Genomic DNA, 19,252 nt, shown 5'->3' with positions numbered 1-19,252 from the left:
ATATATCTAAGACGATTTTCAAAAGCAAAAAGGATGCGGGAATTTTTAAATCCAAAAAGTGATTCAAAATCCTTTTATCACATAATGAAAGTAATCCGAGTAATAAAAGTAATATGAACATGAGGAGTAAATAAGATCTGGTGTATGGCTTAGTTATACTGTTGAATACACAGAGAATGTAAAGATAGAAAGACCTAGAAAATTTCTATCTTATCCCTGAGTACAACTACTATTTATAGGAGAATATGAAAGTATACAAAAAATACTAAGGACTAAACATCAATACTTCAAAACATAAAATCCCTTAGTAAATAGATTAAATGACTTTCAAAACTGCTAATACAAACTTCGACACATTACAACATATTTGACACTAACAGAAGAGTAGTACAACATTACTACAACTCGCAAAGCGTTTCAAGATAATCGTGAAACAAAATCCGAATTGATTTATGATTTCAAGAGAACATACTAACTATTAGATTTGATTATGTTGATAACCGCTCCAGCTCTGCGACATCCAGATCTCGCCAATGGCAAACTCGTGGAGTAATGCCCGATCTGTAAAGCATTATAGAGGACTTGCAAAGTACAAATGAACAAGTATTAAATGTGCAAGCACAAGCTAATGTCATATATCCATTTGTTCTCACTCCTCACCCTTTCTAAAAAGGGGGAGTAGAAAGGTTAGCACGATACTATGCAGAGGCGATTTTTACTCCAAAAAGGCAATGTTAAAATACATGAAGAGTTGCTATTATACATGATAGTGCATTTCTAAGGTGACATTATATTGAAAGAGCATCCTCATGGCCCAAATCTCGGTAGTCTCATTACCCAGCTCTCAGTAGCCATGTTGCTCTTCTATCGCGAGCAGCTCGCTGGACAGCCCTCATCGGCCCTACTGCTCAACTCTCGACAGCAACCTCGCTACGCACCTCTTGGCAATGGCTCCACTATCCAGATCTAACTATCCAGATCTAAGTAGCATCACCATCATAGTGGCAAGCTCCGTATTCAAGGTTCAACACACTTTACTTGAGTCTCCTGGCTTCTCAGCCCGACTTCATCATAGCACCAAGCTCTACATGCAATGTTCAATACCCTTGCCTTGAGTTGTCTGGCTTTTCAGCCTGACTCCATCATAACCACAAGCTTTGCAAGCAAGGTTCAACTCCCTTGCCTTGAGTCACCCGGCTTCTCAGCCCGACTCCATCATAACGGCAAGCCACGCATACAAGATACAACACCCTTGCCTTGAGTCGTTTGGCTTCTCAGCCAGACTCTATCATAACGGCAAGCCCCGTACGCAATGTTCAGCACCCTTGCCTTGAGTTACCTGGTTTCTCATCCCGACTTCATTATAGCGGCAAGCTCTGCTTGTAAGGTTCAGTATCCTTGCCTTGAGTCGATTGGCTGCTATACCCGATCCATTCCGGCCGATGCTCTCCCGCTTGATGTATCTATGATCATTGATATCTAAGCCCAATCCATTCCGCACGATGCTCTCCGGCATGAAGTATCCATGATCACTGGTAGCTAAGCCCGATCCATTCCATGCAATACTCTCCCACTTGATGTATTTTCAATTGTTGGTAGCTAAGCCCAATTCATTCCACGCGATGCTCTCCTGCGTGATGTGTCTACAATCGGTGGCAGCTATGCTCGATCCATTCAACATCATGCTCTCCCACGTGATGTATCTATGATCGCTGGTAGCTAAGCTCGTTCTATTCCACATGATGCACTCGCACGTGATGAATCCACAATTCTTGGCTACTAAGCCTAAACTATTCTTCCAAGTCGCGCAACATAAGTTGTGCATCATCACGCACCGTAACTCGCACATCATAAGTTTATGTCATGCTTAACACCATATTTGGTGTCTCTTCTCTTATAAACAACATTCTTTTCCTATGCTCCGACGATCATAAGGTGTTTCCTACATTACATCTTACTATAGCAAGGTTACTCTTCAAGAAGAATACTATCACGACAACAACCCTCCGACTTATAATCCCTCGGCATCTATGTTATCTGGCTCTTGACAACAATCTTGTTGTCTATTATCATGAAAACAACCTCGTTGTGTACTGTTATAGAAACCTTTCCATATGCACCATAGTCTGAGACGGTTACCTACGCTACCCACATTAGACTGGGGGGAATGCAGCTACAAGCAAGAAACACCTTCAGAATGGTTATCAATTCTCATGCAAAGCAGACTATGTAGATAGTTATCAGTGACATTCCAACTGCGTTGCACACTCTATAGAAGCCTTGATCTACATATCATCATTTGTACCAGCCTTGCTTATACCTCTTAGATACCCTGGCCTAACGACTTATCGACATCATTGTCACATAATAGCCTTACTTTGCAATAACATTATCAGTAGCCTTACTCTGCATAATGGTAGCAACAACTAGGATGTTTCACACAGATCGGATCATGCTCGTAAGAAGGAAAGATCATTAAGCAAGCACATACTTGTCTCATTGCGCATCACCAGAACTCTCATGGGTGAAGTTCGGTCGTTATCTTTATTATTTAATGCATTTGTTCTTTGTCTAGTTTGATATGATTGTTAGCAATCCAACCACATCGAACTAGGGGGACTTCATGATACACGATTTATATGACTGAGTCCAATCCAATGTCATGGGTCGTGTACCAATTGATGGGTTTTGAGCAAAAGAACATCCTATGTGCACATGCAAAACCCTAAAGCTTTGGATCTAGGTTTCTCTATTGTACATGCAAATTTATCCAAAGCTTGTGAACCCTAATATAGCATACAACAAAACTAATTGAATATCAAATAAACAAATTAGATGAATACCTTGATTGTTGAGTGTAGATCTTGATGCTTTGAGAACTTTAGCACCCATAAAGTTGTGCCTCTAATGGCTTACAACACCAAAGCAATTGGATGAAGCAGGAGAGAGAGAGAGGGGAGGGAAAAATCGGCTCCAAGACTCCAAGGGATCAAGTGTAGCTGAAATCCCATGCCTTAGGGGTCTTTATATAGCATGTGGAAATTAGGGTTTCAGTGGTTATCCTTATTTGGTTACTTAGCCACCAAGCAGCACAAGGATCATTCTAGAATCGCCTTGGATGAATTCCTAAAGCTCTTATCCTTAGAATTTGTCCACCCTGTGCGTTAGGGTTTCCTTACCCAATGATGTAACCATCACATAACTACAAGTTCAATCCCCTTAATTCAATTAACCTTTTTTGATCAAAATATTAATTCTTAATTAATTCTTAACCAATGTTAATTAAAGAAATATGTTTTCTCATTTAATATATTATTCTTATAATATTTTAATAGACCATAACATCCTCTTTATCCATATTCATCCACTCAAGTTGCTTTGGTGAAGGCAACCTAAAAGGACCATGCACAACCGGGTCAAGTACATACCAAATATAGTTATGGACTTACACATTAATCCAACAGTCTCCCACTTGGATAAGTCTATTAACTCTAAGTATAAGTACGACTTCAGGATCCGATTAGCAATCACAGTTCTCAAAACTCTTGATCTTATCAATAACATGTCCTTTAGATAAGGGATCGTATAGTCCTCTGCTCTCAAGATATCGTGCGAACAATTACATGGAACATAGTTATACTTAATGTCCAGCAGTTTGTTTCTCAATCTCAGATTTGTTGGACATAGAACTTAATTGAACACATCAATTCAGTCCTGACTGGGCCCTATACATAAGTCAAACCAAATCATCGAGGGACCCAGATATCGCTTCTACTCTCTTAGGATAAAAGGAACAAATAAACTTCGACTTATATGCATTTATCATTCACTCCTCAAATCATGCAGAACAATGCGTTTTACAACATCAAGTTACTGATGCGCTTACACATTATCAATGCCCAATGCTCCTAGCGTGCTGCATGTGCTTAACCCTCCTTAGTCCCTTCGTAAGCGGATCTGCTGGGTTCTCTTCTGATGATACTCTCTTCACTAAGAGGAGTCCCTCTTCTACACAATGTCTAATAAAGTGATATTTCATGTCGATATGTTGGTATCTGCCATGATCCCTCGGTTCCTTGGTCAAAGCAACCACTCCTTCATTGTCACAGAAGACTTCCATAGGCTCATTTATGGCTGGCACAAATCCATGGTCTCCGATGAAGTTCTTCAGCCATATCGCTTCCTTTGACACTTCGCTCGCCGCTATGTACTCTGATTCGCACGTTGAATCAGCTACGAACTCTCGCTTGGAACTCATCCAAGTCACCACTCCTCCATTCAGGGTAAAGACCAAAACTGACTGAGAACGATAGTTGTCTCAATCGGTCTAAAAATTGGCTTCAATATACCCTCGCAACCTTAACTCATCACTCCCACCGAGGTCTAGAAACCCTTCCTTGATCCTCGGAAGGTACTTAAGAATATTCTTGACTGTGGTCCATGTGCTCTGTCAGGGTTCCCTTGATATCCGCTGACCACAATTAAAGAGAAGGCCACATCAAGGAGATTACAAGCCATAACGTACATGATCGACCTAACTGCGGAAGCGTAAGGTACTCAGCTCATCTTTGCTATCTTGACTTTGGTACTCGGGCTTTGAGTCTTACTCAACATTGCATGCTTTTGGATCGGTAACTCCCTTTTCTTAGAATTTTCCATACTAAAACATTTTAGTACCTTGTCTAAGTAAGTATTATGACTAAGTCCTATTAGTCTCTTACTCATGTTTCTCACTATCCTTATTCCCAGAATATAGACAGCCTCTCTAAGGTGCTTGGTAGCGAAACACTTCCCAAGCCTGGACTTAACTTCCTGCAGGGTCGGGGTGTCGTTTCCTGTGAGTAGTATGTCATCAACATACAATATGATGAAGCTAACTCTACTCCCAGTGGCTTTGACATATACACATGAATCATCCTCGCTTTGCAAGAAGCCAAACACTTTGAATTTCTCGTGAAAATAAAGATTCCATCTGCGAGATGCTTATTTCAATCCATAAATGAATTTCTCAAACTTGCACACTCTATTAAGATGTTTCACATCGACAAAACCATGTGGATGACTAATGAAAAGATCCTCAGCCGACTTCCCATCAAGGAAAGTGGTTTTGATGCCTATCTGCCAAATTTCATAATCATGAAACACAGCTATGACTAGCATCACCCTAATAGACTTTATCTTCGCAGCTAGTGAGAAGGTTTCATCATAGTTAGCTCTGAGAGTTTGAGTAAAGCTCTTTGCATCCAATCACACCTTATAAGTGTGCACTTTCCTATCCATATCAGTTTTCTTATTGAAGATCCACTTGCACCCGGCCTTCTTACGACCTGGTACATTCTCAACCAAATTCCAAAGTTGGTTGTCATACATGGACTAAATCTCATTGTCCATAGCCTCTTTCTATTTCTCAGACTTCGGGCCTACCATGGCTTCCTTGTAGCTATTAGGTACATCCAAATTTATCAGTGTACTGTGACTAATAAGCATATCACGTTCACTTGTTATATGAAAACATATAACACAAGTGGAGCACTAACTCTACTGGAACGTTTAAGAGGTGAGGACTCATCAATTGGTTCAACTGGAGTTTCATCCTCAGGTTGAGAGCTAGTGTTAGAGGTTCCTTCATCGTTCGGTTCTTGAAGCTCTTCAAGATCGATTTCCCTCCCACTGTTCATTTGGTTTATGATTTCTCGCTCTCAGAAAATCACTCTCCTCGCAACAAAGACAACATTGTCACTCGGTCTATAGAAGATATATCCAAAGGACATCTATGGGTAGCCAATGAAAATACACTGCTCGCTACGAGGTTCGAGCTTGTTGTGATTCTCTCTTCTTACAAAAGCCTCGCAACCCTAAACCTTGATATGTGCCAACGAGGGAGCTTTCCATGTCCACATCCCATGAGCTGTTTTGGCAACCTTCTTTGTAGATACTAAGTTAAGGATATGGGCGGCAGTCTCTAAGGCGTACCCCTAGAATCAGATAGGTAATGAAGCTCGACTCATCATGGAACGAACCATGTCTAGCAGGGTTCGATTGCGCCTCTCAGCCACACCATTCAACTGCGGTGTCCTAGGAGGCTTCAATTGCGAAACGATTATGCATTCCTTAATGTAGTCATGTAATTCAAGACTAAGGTACTTTGCACCTTGATCGTACCGAAGCATCTTGATTTTCTTGCCCTACTGATTCTCCACTTCCTACTTAAACACTTTGAAATTTTCAAAGGTTTCTGACTTGTGCTTGACTAAGTAGATATACCCATATCTGTTATAATTATCGATAAAAGTTCACATAGAAGTGGCTTGCATCCCTTGTGGTGGATCTAAAGGGCCTACACACATCGGTGTGTATGCGATCCAATAAACCCTCACCCTTTTCACAAGAACCAGTGAAGGGTGACTCCGTCATCTTTCCAAGTAAACAAGACTCACACACGTCATCGTCCCTATGGTCAAATGACTCTAATACTTCATCCATTTGGAGTTGGGCTACGCGTTTCTTGTTTACATGTCCAAGACAGCAATGCCACAAGCATGCTTTGTCCATACTATTGGAAGAATCGATATGCAACACATCATTTCCTAAGTTGTCTACAACCATCACAGTTTCATATGTTCAATTATAAGGCCGTGCTTCAAAATAAAAACACCATTAAGATAAGAATTAATAGAACCCTCTTCATTGTCAAATGAATATCTAAATCCTTGTCTATAAAAACCATGAAAATAAATGATGTTTCTTGCCATTTCTGCCGAATAGCAACAATTATTCGAATCTAGTCTTAGTGACAGACAACGCTCTTCTGTTCCCCATGATCAAGTTTATCTTCCTATGCTCCACATCCTTATTTCTTTTTAGGCCCTGCAAATCAGAACAAACTTGAAATACACACCTTGTATCGAGAACCCAAGAAATAGCATGTGATGAATCATTAGATTGAATAGTACAAATACATGCGTAGGACGGCTTGATCTTTCCATCCTTGATATCTTGCAGATATTTCGGGCAGATTCGTTTCCAATGTCCTTTGTCGTAGCAGTGGTAGCACTCTACATCTTTTGGGTTTGAAGATGGTGCAGCAGGACCAGCTTTGGTTCAATTAAAAGAGGTGCCATCTTGGGATTTTTCCTCTTCTTACCCTTGGGCAGCAGTAGGAGTAGGAGTTTGTGCTACGGATTTGTCCTTGAGGTTGCTCTCAGCAGTCCTCAACAACCCTTGAAGCTTGCTCAACATGACCTCTTCTTTATTCATGTGGTAGGTCATGTGGAACCAGTTGTAGCAAGGAGGTAAGGAGTAAAGAATGATATCAATCGCCAACTCTTTATCGAAGTTAACAATAAACTTCTACAGGTGGTCGACATATCTTTGCATTTTCTGCAGATGCGTAGTGACAGACTCTTCGTCTCTCATCTTGGTCGTGATCATCGAAGTAATGATATCGTACCTCTCCTGCCTGGCACTCTGGTGGTATATGTCAAGTAAATCTTGATGCATTTCATAGGGATAGAAGTCCTCGTAGGACTTTTGGAATTCAACAGTTATGGTCGCTAGCATGATGCAATGGTCTTTCATGGCATCACGCTCATGGGCCTCAAAGGCAGCGATCTCCTTAGGAGTAGCAGTGTTTACATCTACCTATTTCATCTCCTTGTCGAGGACATACTCCTTGTTCTCATAGCGGGTGACCATCCTTGTGTTGCAGACCCAGTCGTTAAAATTGCTTACGTCAAATATCACCCTCCCACACAAGTTCATGAGTGAGAATGAGTCGGAAGAGCTTGGGCCGGAAGCGTTGTTGTTCGAGTTACACATCTGAAAAAGAAAAGAGGCGAAGTTGATTAGATAAGTATCCCCGATTAAACACCCAAATGATAAATTAGGTCTAGGACACAAAAACATTATTTTCAATTTAGAAGAGGGATTTCGTAATCTAAACAACAAATAATTCGAAGGTAAGTGAATGATGATTCACTAATTTCCACCATGAAAAACAAAAGCAATTAAGTTTTAAATGTATTGAAAGTCCTAGATTCTTTGAGATTCATTGAACTTTTCAATGACATGTTAAAATGTTGATATGCCCCTTAAGTTTGTGACTAGGATACCGATGATCATAAACAGAGAGTGAATAACCATGCAAATGTACACGGTGCCCTCAATGTTATAGTCATCTAATCAATGTGTCGGTTAACCACACATGCTCCATAGTCTATCAGAAACATATAGTCACCCTTTTCCACCTTTGCTTAGACTTAAATTAGTGTATCGGTTAACCACATACGCTCCATCAGGGTCTAGGGAAGGGTACAAAGTGTAATTTCACGGAATAGTATCATTTTCACATTTTGCCTAAAGTAACTAAGATTGGGAAGTTTATAAAAACATTAAGTTCGTTTATTAATCATTATAATTTTATTGATAAATTAGTTTCCCTATCCTACCCGTTCAGCTAACGACCCTCCACCAATCAAGGAAGCGGTGGGTGAGAGTATACATCCATTAAACTACCATTTTATAGGCAACAACCTTATCCCCCCGCCCCTTATAGATCAGCTTCGTGAATGAGGTCTACTAACGGTAAGACTAGCATTTATCTTATACTTATATAATAATTATTCTTATAATATTATAACAATGTAGGGTTGAACTTTAAACTTATAAAATTCTAGGGTTTGGAATTTAATTATTTCAAAATTAATCTTTTAATCAAAAAATTCAAATTCTAAAACTTGAGGGCATGTTTTGAAAAATTTAAAAACTATCTAGATCAAAATTCAAATAAAACAATTAAACAATTAATTGGTGGTTATTTAATTTTGATCTAGTCCAATTACATGCAAGATAATTGATCAAATAACTCAAATAATTAAGATTTATCATATACGACAATAATTATCTAATTAAATGATAAATATCTTTTATTTTGATTAAGATAATCACATCGGATCAATAAAATTCTGATTTTATTAATTAATAAGATTTTTGGTAATTATCACAAGTCAGATAAGCCAAAATCCTGAAAATCCGTATGTTTGACAGCCCGACTCGCCGAGTCCCCTACAATACTCACCGAGTTCATCCTACTCGTCGAGTACCTCATAGGGCTCGACGATTTTTTCAAGTAGATAGCATAAAATTCGATTTTAAGTAATAAATAAATGCACCATGCATCAAATACAATAGAAACCAAGCAAGGCTCTAATAACACTGATAGGTTTTGAGCAAAAGAACATCCTATGTGCACATGCAAAACCCTAAAGCTTTGGATCTAGGTTTCTCTATTATACATGTAAATTTAACCAAAGCTTGTGAACCCTAATCTAGCATACAACAAAACTAATTGAATATCAAATAAACAAGTTAGATGAATACCTTGATTGTTGTAGATCTTGATGCTTTGAGAACTTTAGCACCCCAAATGTTGTGCCTCTAATGGTTTACAAACACCAAAGCAATTGGATGAAGCAGGAGAGAGAGAAAGAGAGAGAGAGGGGAGGGAAAAATCAGCTCTAAGACTTCTAGGGTTCAAGTGTAGTCGAAATCCCATGCCCTTGGGGTCTTTATATAGGGTGTGGAAATTAGGGTTTCAATTGGTTATCCTTATTTGGTTACTTAGCCACCAAGCAGCCTAATGATCATTCTAGAATCCCCTTGGATGAATTCATAAGGTCCTTATCCTTAGAATTGGTCCTCCCTATGCTTTAGGGTTTCCTTACCCAACTTTGCAACTATCACATAATTACAAGTTCAGTCCCCTTAATTCAATTAACCTCTTTTGATCATAAAATTAATTCTTGACCAATGTTAATAAAATAAATATGTTTTCTCTTTTAATATATTATTTTTATAATATATTAATAAACCTTAACATCCTCTTTCTCCATATTCATCCACTCAAGTTGCTTTGGTGAATGCAACCCAAAAGGACCATGCACAACCGGGTCAAGTACATACCAAATATAGTTATGGGCTTAGACATTAATCCAACACCAATAACATCATACTACGTGGACATGATGATATTAGGGGCATTAGCTTGGCCTAGGAAGATCTGGCATGCCAGCCTTTCCTGGTGCGCTCCTGTCAGCCCTGTCTCGTGTTCCCTTCCTAGCCTCGCTTGATGCTCCCTTCCTAGCCTTGTCAGCCTTTCCTGGTGCGCACCCTCCAACCTTGTCTGATGTGGGACCGCCAGCCTCACCCGACGCTTAAGGGAGGCCTTGCCTAGCTCCTTTCTAGTTGGGACTGAATTAGGTTGGAAATAGGCATGACCTAATTACCCTTGACCTAATTGTCCCCTATAAAGTGAATAGTGCCTCCTCCATGGAAGGGGGCTCTCACCCACTGGCTGAGCCACCATGCTAGACTCCGTCCGGGAGACTCAGCTGCCACCCCTCCGTGATACGCCACCACTATCATCAAGATGGTTTTCTCCAGCTCAGGAGGACTATCTCATCTATCAAACCGAGCTAACTTGATTGTCGGAGCCTGCTCCCGGGGCACAGGCCCTGGGGCAGTTATAATGACTTTGCTCTCTGTTGCTAAGATCTTCATTGCACCAGAAGTCCAGAATAATTGTCGGAGGTCCATGTTGCATCATATATATATATATATATATATATATATATATATATATATATATATATATATATATATATATATATATATATATATATATATATATAGAAAGAAAGAAAGAAATATCGATAAAAAGATAGTTTTCGATTAAATCTATGGATATTGTAATAATCGGTTGCGGACACAAAAAAAAAGTCCGAAGAGTTGCACCATTTTTTAAGGATGCAATAACTAAAAAAATCATTTCGACGGAAATTTTCGTCACAAAATCCGTCACTAAAAGGGTTACACAATCATATTTACATTAAATTTACAAATATTAGGCAGAATTTCTCGAATTTTAAACTGATTTATGACAGATTAATTTGTGACGGTTTTTAACGAATTTATATTATACTTTACACCTTATGGTAAAATTTGAAAGATTGAATATGATACATTGGACCACATATAAATCCACGCCTGGTTATAATCGAACCTTTGGCGTACCTTCTTATTCGTAACTCAATATTGTGTACCCGAAATACATTAAATTCAAGTTTATAATAAGAATCAATATGTGAGTGAAAAAAAAAAAGTGTTCTATCTCAACCGTGGATTAATAAACTGACGGCCAAGATCCGACACAAGTTTAAAAGATCCGGATCTTAATTACAAAAACAAGAAATATAATATAAATTGGGATTGAATTGATTAATAGATTTTATTTGATTTAGTTGTGTTTAACAATGTGCTAACAGAATATTAATAAGTTAATTAGCATTTAAAACAAACACAAAAACAAATGGGGGGATATCTATAGTAGATTGAGGGCACATGGAAATACCAGAGGGGTTCATGAGTTCACACCGCACGGTTTGCAATAAAAAAATCCCTCATGAAACACTCCTTAAAGATTTTAATTTTTAATATATATATATATAGTTGGGTTCATATGAGACGGTCTAATTTTGTGAGACCGTGAGACGTATTTTTTTATTTTTTTATTTTTACTTAGTTCAAGTTCCGAAAATAATATTTAAAAAAATATTTTTTTGATTTTTTCATTTATTTTGCATTTTAAAATTATTTTTTAGAATATGTACAGTGTAATATTCTAATAAAATATTTCACGTATTTTTAAAAAAAAAAACCGGATTTTTTTTTATTTTTTTAGTTAATTCAAGTTCCGAAAATAATATTAATTTTTTTTTTAGATTTTTCCATTTATTTTGGATTTTAAAATTATTTTTTACAATATGTCAGTGTAATATTTTATTTTATTTAGTTTTTATTTATTTATTTATTTTTTTAGTTAATTCAAGTTCCGAAAATAATATTTAAAAAACTAATTTTTGGATTTATCCATTTATTTTGCATTTTAGAATTATTTTTAGATTTGGTCTCACGGTATCACAAAATTAGAATGGTTTCAAATTAACCTCAACTTATATATATATATATATATATATATATATATATATATATATATATATATATATATATATATATATATATATATATATATATATACAGTAGCCGTTTATCCGCTAAGTGTCGGGCGGCAAAGAGTTTCTTTTGGAAGATAGTTTTAATGTGATTATTAGTTTCCTTTAGACGTGAGATATTTATTGCGACCATTTGGTAGACTATTTTGTGTCGAATAGTTCATTTCAACTTATAGTTTCTTGTAAAATGCATACTGATACAATATGACAGAAGTTGAGTCAACATTTGTAATTTCATCTAATAGTTAGTACTTGATTTTACAATATATAAATAATAACAATCTGCAATCATGTAGTTTTGTACATTTATCACATGTTTAATATATAAACTACACCAATCTACAATCATGATGCTTCATCTGCTAGATCTACATTAAGCATCAATAGATTCTCTCCATAAATAAAACACATCATTTGTTGTATAACAACTGCTAACAATTTCTCTATCTAATAGAAAATGTAATATTTTTATAATCAAAATACTTATGATAAAGTATGAAAATGAAAATAAGATATAAATAATTTTTTAAACATACATTTTAATCAATGAAAACCATGAAGAGTTTGTTTGTTCTTGAGTCCTTCCAAATGAAATCCACACGAACGGGTGTCAAAATATATGAAGTTTAGTAACAATGAAAATGTATCAACGTAAATGTGATCGTTCATGAGTCTAAAAAAAAAAAAAAAAATCTTTCAATTACTATAGAAATTTTTTTTGTTTGAAAATATACTCACCCTTATCGATGATCAATAAGAATATATATTTAAGGCCTTGTGTAATAGTATTTTATGTCATGATTCACACACTAACTCATTAAATATCACACCGTTTGTTTGGTATATAGTGAAATTTATGGTTTGCATGTACAACGGGTATTGGCAAATCACTGTATTTTATTTTCAATTGAAAAGGTTATAGCAACTTGTTATGATTTAGGGTATGGAATCACGACCTCTACGTAAAATTTAATAATAACCTTTTTTAAAAGCTTGATACGTGTGTGTATATGGTAAGGTGCGCCACGACTCCCAGGTTTGTAGCTGCCGCCAAACTTTACCAAAACGCCGTCTTAATTCATATATACGTATAAAAATAAATAATAGTTGAAAATATATTTAAAAATAGTAACTATATAGAAAATTGCCGCTTTAGCTCACGCCTTACAAACGTTGTGACTCGCCAAGGCTCGAAAAAACTTGAGGCTTGACATTACCGCCAAGTCACACCTTACGTTATTTAGAACATTGGTATACAGTGTTTATCATATACTCACCTTTATTTTTGGGTATTATTATAATATTTAAGTAATAATTATGCAACTCCCAAAACTGTTAAAAATATGACACATGGTGGCTTTTTTATTATTTGTATTATTTTTTTTTTATTTTTGGGTATTAGCAATTAGATTGAAGACACATACTCAAAGTGTCGGCTGAATCCTCATAGATGTTTTCATATCATTAGCAAAGTTTAGTTTTATTGATTTTTAGTAAGGATAAGGATTATTAAATGAAATTTTAATAATTTTTCGTGTTGTTTGTAATAAGGTTTGCGCCCATAAAAGTAATCCATGCTTTTAGCGTAAACATTTTTTTTTGGATATGTTAAATTTGTTATTCAGTTTTAAAATTTTATAAAATTTATGATATGGTTTCATTAACTTATCAATGTCCATTAAATATGTTTTAGGATCCAGGGATAAAAAGAACATGCCACAATCAATTTGATAATTAAAAGATATTTATTAATTAAAAATATCCAAAATAAACCAACAATACATATAACCTGAAAAAAAAAGTATATACAAATCAATATCATTTAATTTATCAAATCAATACAATTTTTTAGTCCGAGTTTGGATTAATCAATGTACAAAAACTTTAAATTAGAGAAGTTATTAGTTTATATAACATATAATTGCAAAATATGGATTTTTATAAAATGAACATAAAAAGAAAGAAATTATGTGTAACGTTTAGATATAAAATAAAGTTGATGGGTAATATCAAAAAAATTCCTACATATTGATTTTTTTTTTTTCTAATTGAATGTATGATTCACTCAAACTAAAACTCAAAAAGAGAATGTCTCAACTTATACATGTACATAAACAATCCACACATATATACAATGTCAGAAACAAATACATACACATATATATATACATGTTATATTACATGTATTATTTGAGATAAAAGAATAAGAAGATTATCACTTTAGATAGAAGACAGAATTAAGATCATCATTTGAAACAAAAGAAGTCTATCATTTCAAACAGAAGTAAAAAATAAAATATTATACACTCTTGAGTTACAAAAGATAGAAGAAGTAAAGAGAACCTGAATTCGTATCAAGAAACGCAATGAAGCAGTGTTCCCGATTCCAAATCAATAATTCAATCGTCTCAAAACCCTAACTATCTAATTATGATGTGAGAGTTAAAAATGAATAACATAAATTAAATTTATAGGTGGAATAATCTATTATATAATAGAAAATGATGTATTTTTGGATATTGACAACCATTCCAAAATTAATCAAATTAAAATTTTACCATGAATATTAACATTAACAAATATACTTGAAAATTTAAAAATGAATATAATAGCTTTCAAAATTCATACCAAAAATATTTAAAATCTTACAAACTTAACAAATATACTAACAAATTTTAAAATGGATATAATAACTATCAAAATCCCTACCAAAAATATTTCAAATCATATGAAACTTAACAAATATATTCAAAAAATTAAAAATGAATATAGTATTGGTTGATTTTATTTTTGGAAATATATTTTATTCCTTCTAGTTATTTTTAGAAAAGAAACTTATCATTTAATTAAATATCATGAAACTCCCCAAAAAAAAAAAAAAAAAAAAAGGTTGTATTACAATTTTCATTCCAATCCAGGACAGAATGAAAATTAACAAAATGGAAGGAATCAGAATTCAAATGCGTTTGGGAATGCTCAATTCCACTTCATTCTTCCGATTCCATCATACCAAACAAAACAAAATAATTCTCAATGCAAAAAAATAACTTGATAATAACTGAAATAAAAATAAAGATATTACCAGGGCTTCAAATTTGACCACATTAGGGGAAGTCAATGCACCTTCATTTTCAACAATAGTCAACTCATCTCCAAAACTCCATTTGTATTGGTGGTCTAGTCCACGACTTCTTTTCTGCAATTGTTGAAATCAACTCTACTTTCCGCACTCAAAATTGACTCCGTTTGACCAAGAAATTTCCTTATCCTGCAATATATTATATTATATTTATAAAAAATTAAAAATTAAAAATATAGTTTAAGAATTGCATTCATAGGGTTGTTGCTTAATGGGCTTAATCGGTTAAGACAAAATTATTAGATACTCACTTCCACATCAAACAGTTCATAGAAGCATTGTACTTTTCCCTTCTTGATGTCACTTGAATACTCATTTTTGTTGTTTGTTCGGGCACTGGAATCTTAATCACAACTCCAAGTACAAACATTTTTGCACCAAATACACTCTTTACCTGAAAACAAATAAAGTTCACACTTAATATATATAAAAACATTTACCATAAATTATTAAAATTATACATTATTTAGTTGTTTACAAACCTTGACATTAACTTCCATGCGTGTCCTGCCTAATTCCTTGATTATGGTCAATACCCGAAATGGAAGATTTACACCCTCAGTGATACGATATCTATACATAAAATCCGGTCAAGTTTACACATTGATGGAAAGTAACATCATCAAGCTCAATAGTTTTCCCACTATATTACATAATACATACTTAAGTTAAAGTTTAGTCAACAAAACAAACAAGGGTGAAGGGTACAAATGCAACTTTGTTTGTAGATTACCTTTTAGTAGGGTGTGATTTAATTTCAAACTCTTTCTTAAGGCTGATTTTGTCATTTAATCCTAGCTTCAAATCGGGCATTCCAGAAAGGAAAAATTTCATGAGAATTTTGCCAGTTACATCACAACGTAGAACACCACCTGTTTAACAATAAATTGTTTATAAGGGCATGAAAGATAAAATATGTAAAAATGCCAACCAACTGCACCATTTACTTTTAAAGTATCATTGGGGACAGGTTTATCTGTAGGCTATTATTGAAATTATAAATTAGAAGATATTTTATATATACTAAGAAGAAGAGAACATATATCTTTCATATTTCAAAGATAATCAAAAATAACCTTAGAAGAGAATTTTAAGCTAACACCTTCTTGAGTAATGTACAACTTTAATATTTCTGGTGACATATTTTGTGGATAACCAAAGTCCATAATTTCTACATATATAAAACATGATATAACGCAAAAGAACTATAAATGCATGATGTAGATGGAAAAAAGTTACATATGGAAATGGAGAAACAAATCGAACCTTTGAATAGAAGGTGGTAATGGTGGTGTAAACAGGTGAGTGGTGGTGAATGTCCAACCCCCAAAATTTTCAAGCCCTAGTCAATCAGAGTTTTAGTTTCGCACCAAGAACATCGATATAAGTAGTTTTTATTCCTGCCAAGCATCAGTTTACAAAAACGTGAGAAAATCAAAACGGTTTTTAAATCAGATCATAAAAAAAAAGGAGATGCAAGATGTCTTTGATCATGTTGGGGTTTTAGAAATAATGAGAATAGAAAAGTGAGGGGTAAAATAGTCAAACTCACAAAAAGGAATTCCTAACATTAACCGTCACAACAAAATCCCTAAGGAGTAACTGAACGAACTTAACACATTTCATTGCTAGTATAAAATCATTAATTAAAGGTGGTGATATCCATATTATACAAATAGTCACATCAATATTCAAAGATTAAAAAAGGCTTTTCGGATTATAAATCAAACATTCTTACTTTCTAAAAGGGAAATTAGTGATTGAAAGAAATTTAATTGTGTTGTTGCTCTACTTTGAAAACATTTGGAGCTAATTCACGACAAACCTCACACCAATCTGCATAAAACTCGACAACAGTTGGCTTCCCATTTGAAAGAGCATATGAATAAGAAAACAAATTGTAAATCAATGTCTACTATTCAAAAACTTGAGATTGAAAATGGTGGAAAAGAGGAAGGTGGTGGGGGAGAAAAAGTAACCTCTTCATAAGGTAAGGATGAAATAGAAAGATCATTCAAAGAAACACCAAAATGAAGTCTACCTGAAACAAACAGGCCTACTGCTCCAAGAATAGAAGCTATTGCAACTCTCCGGTTGAGGCTTTTGTTTGGGAGAGTAGGTAATCCACCACCACTTGGAGAACTTGTAACTTCCGGAATCTTTTCTTCTTTATCAGAACCAGATTCAACAACCGAGTTTTTCTAGATTCAAATTTACAAATTGTTAAGAAATGTAGTTGAATTGTGTTTCAGTTGGTTAATTAGGGTTTATTGCCAACTAACTAAAACTACTTCCATATATGATCTTAAAAGCATTTTGCATCAATTCACCTAAGCTATCAACTCATGTTTGTAGTTCAATCTAGTTCCAAAATGTAAAGGAAGTTTAAAAATGGAAATCTTTTAATGTTCTTCAACAATCACAGTTAAATTTCGATGTCAAAACAGTCAAATTCATGATTGATACAAGTGTGTAAAACCAAAACCCGTAGGTCGCAGCTTTTCCTGTAATTTTTAGAAACAATATCTGATTTTCACTTTTGGAAACGAACTCATAATTGAGAGAGAGAGAGAGAGAGAGGACCTCAGACTTGGAATCGGTCGGATTAGGTTTAGTTTGGCAGTACAACCGCTGGAATCTGAGCTTTCTATTGCAAGAATGAACTGAGGGATTTATGAAACAAAGAGATTTTATGGCAGGATAAATACAAGACGGCCGGAATTTATGGAGTCCGACGGGATTTGAAGAAACTCGAGCCATTCAGTTCTTCTGTAGTGACCAGAATTTCAAAATATATCACCGGAAAACTACAGTACACCGACACTGGATACCTTGCTGGAGAGTCCAAGGTCATCGATAATTTGAAATTAGGGTTTCCATTTCATTCTGATAGTGATCGAGAGAGATAAAGAGAGGCGAGAGAAAGAGAGAGAGAGAGACAGAGAGAGAGAGAGGGATGTCTTGGGTGGGGGAGGTCGGCAGCAGTAGACCTTCGGTCGTCGGTGGGAGACGTTGGTAGAGGAAAGAAAACAGTGATGACAATCCGATAATTGAGGAAAGAAATATTATCGAAGATGGTATATTTACCAAGTGAAAATCAAAGTGGGTATATTTACGAAGTTAAAACGACATATTTTAAAGGTTTAGCACCTAAGTTTAGGTGAGGTTGTAATGTATGTTCCATATCCCATATATATATATATATATATATATATATATATATATATATATATATATATACATATATATATATATATATATATATATATATATATATATTGTTCGAACAATGTTCTATCAGGATCCTATGATTCTAAGCAAAATATAAATAAGAACGTAATGAAGAACACAAGTATTGCACTGAATATGTCGAATGATTAATGCAAAGATACCCCAGAAGAGCTCGATAAAGAACTTCAATCTGTAGAGGTATATTAGGGTTACAAGAATCAACGTAATCGACTATTCTATGTTATACGCATACATGCATGGATATATTTATACTAAAACCCTAACAGCTTATCTAGATAAAAGGAAACTATTCTAGATAAATACGGATGGACAAGCCCAATCTGATTACAAAAAAAAAGGCCCAAGACGCAACACTAAAATACTTAATAATCTCCCCCTTTGCGTCCTTGGAGCAGAAACTTCATTCCCTTTTCACAACAGAGGGCTTTTTCACGGTTTCAAATATCCTCGGTATAATCGCCAGAATGTGATGTCTAAACGTTATGTACCACCGAAGCATATCTGTGAAGTTCTTTTTATCTGCTCCCGAGTTCTACTTGCATCGATGAATGATATTGATTATATGCTCTAGACAGTCTGTTGAAAACAAATGCTTGTCAACCAAAGCAAACAGAAACTTGTGCTTTTCACCCTTCGTGAACATGGCAGTCAAATTTGTTGAATCAATCTGCCCCAACTTCATCTTATTCACATCACCGGGATTAGACGTTGGCTTGACAGACGGTTTCTTGTTCATCACCTTTACTATCTCCTGATCCATAGTGGCAAGCTCATGGACATAGGAGGCCAACAT

The 19,252-nt window shown here is 35.1% G+C and overlaps 2 pseudogenes; both read right to left on the bottom strand.

Moving 5' to 3' along the window:
- Positions 1-15,214: 15,214 nt before the first annotated feature.
- Positions 15,215-16,833, bottom strand: LOC145046178 (AP-2 complex subunit mu-like; annotated as a pseudogene).
- A 145-nt stretch (positions 16,834-16,978) lies between these two features.
- LOC145046177 (thioredoxin-like protein HCF164, chloroplastic pseudogene) lies at positions 16,979-18,022 on the bottom strand (annotated as a pseudogene).
- Positions 18,023-19,252: the final 1,230 nt, after the last annotated feature.

Source organism: Lactuca saligna, chromosome 5 (assembly GCF_052625555.1).
Source record: "Lactuca saligna cultivar CGN05327 chromosome 5, ASM5262555v1, whole genome shotgun sequence".
In the NCBI taxonomy this organism is placed as follows: domain Eukaryota; kingdom Viridiplantae; phylum Streptophyta; class Magnoliopsida; order Asterales; family Asteraceae; genus Lactuca; species Lactuca saligna.
This window is presented reverse-complemented; position numbering and strand designations above follow the sequence as displayed.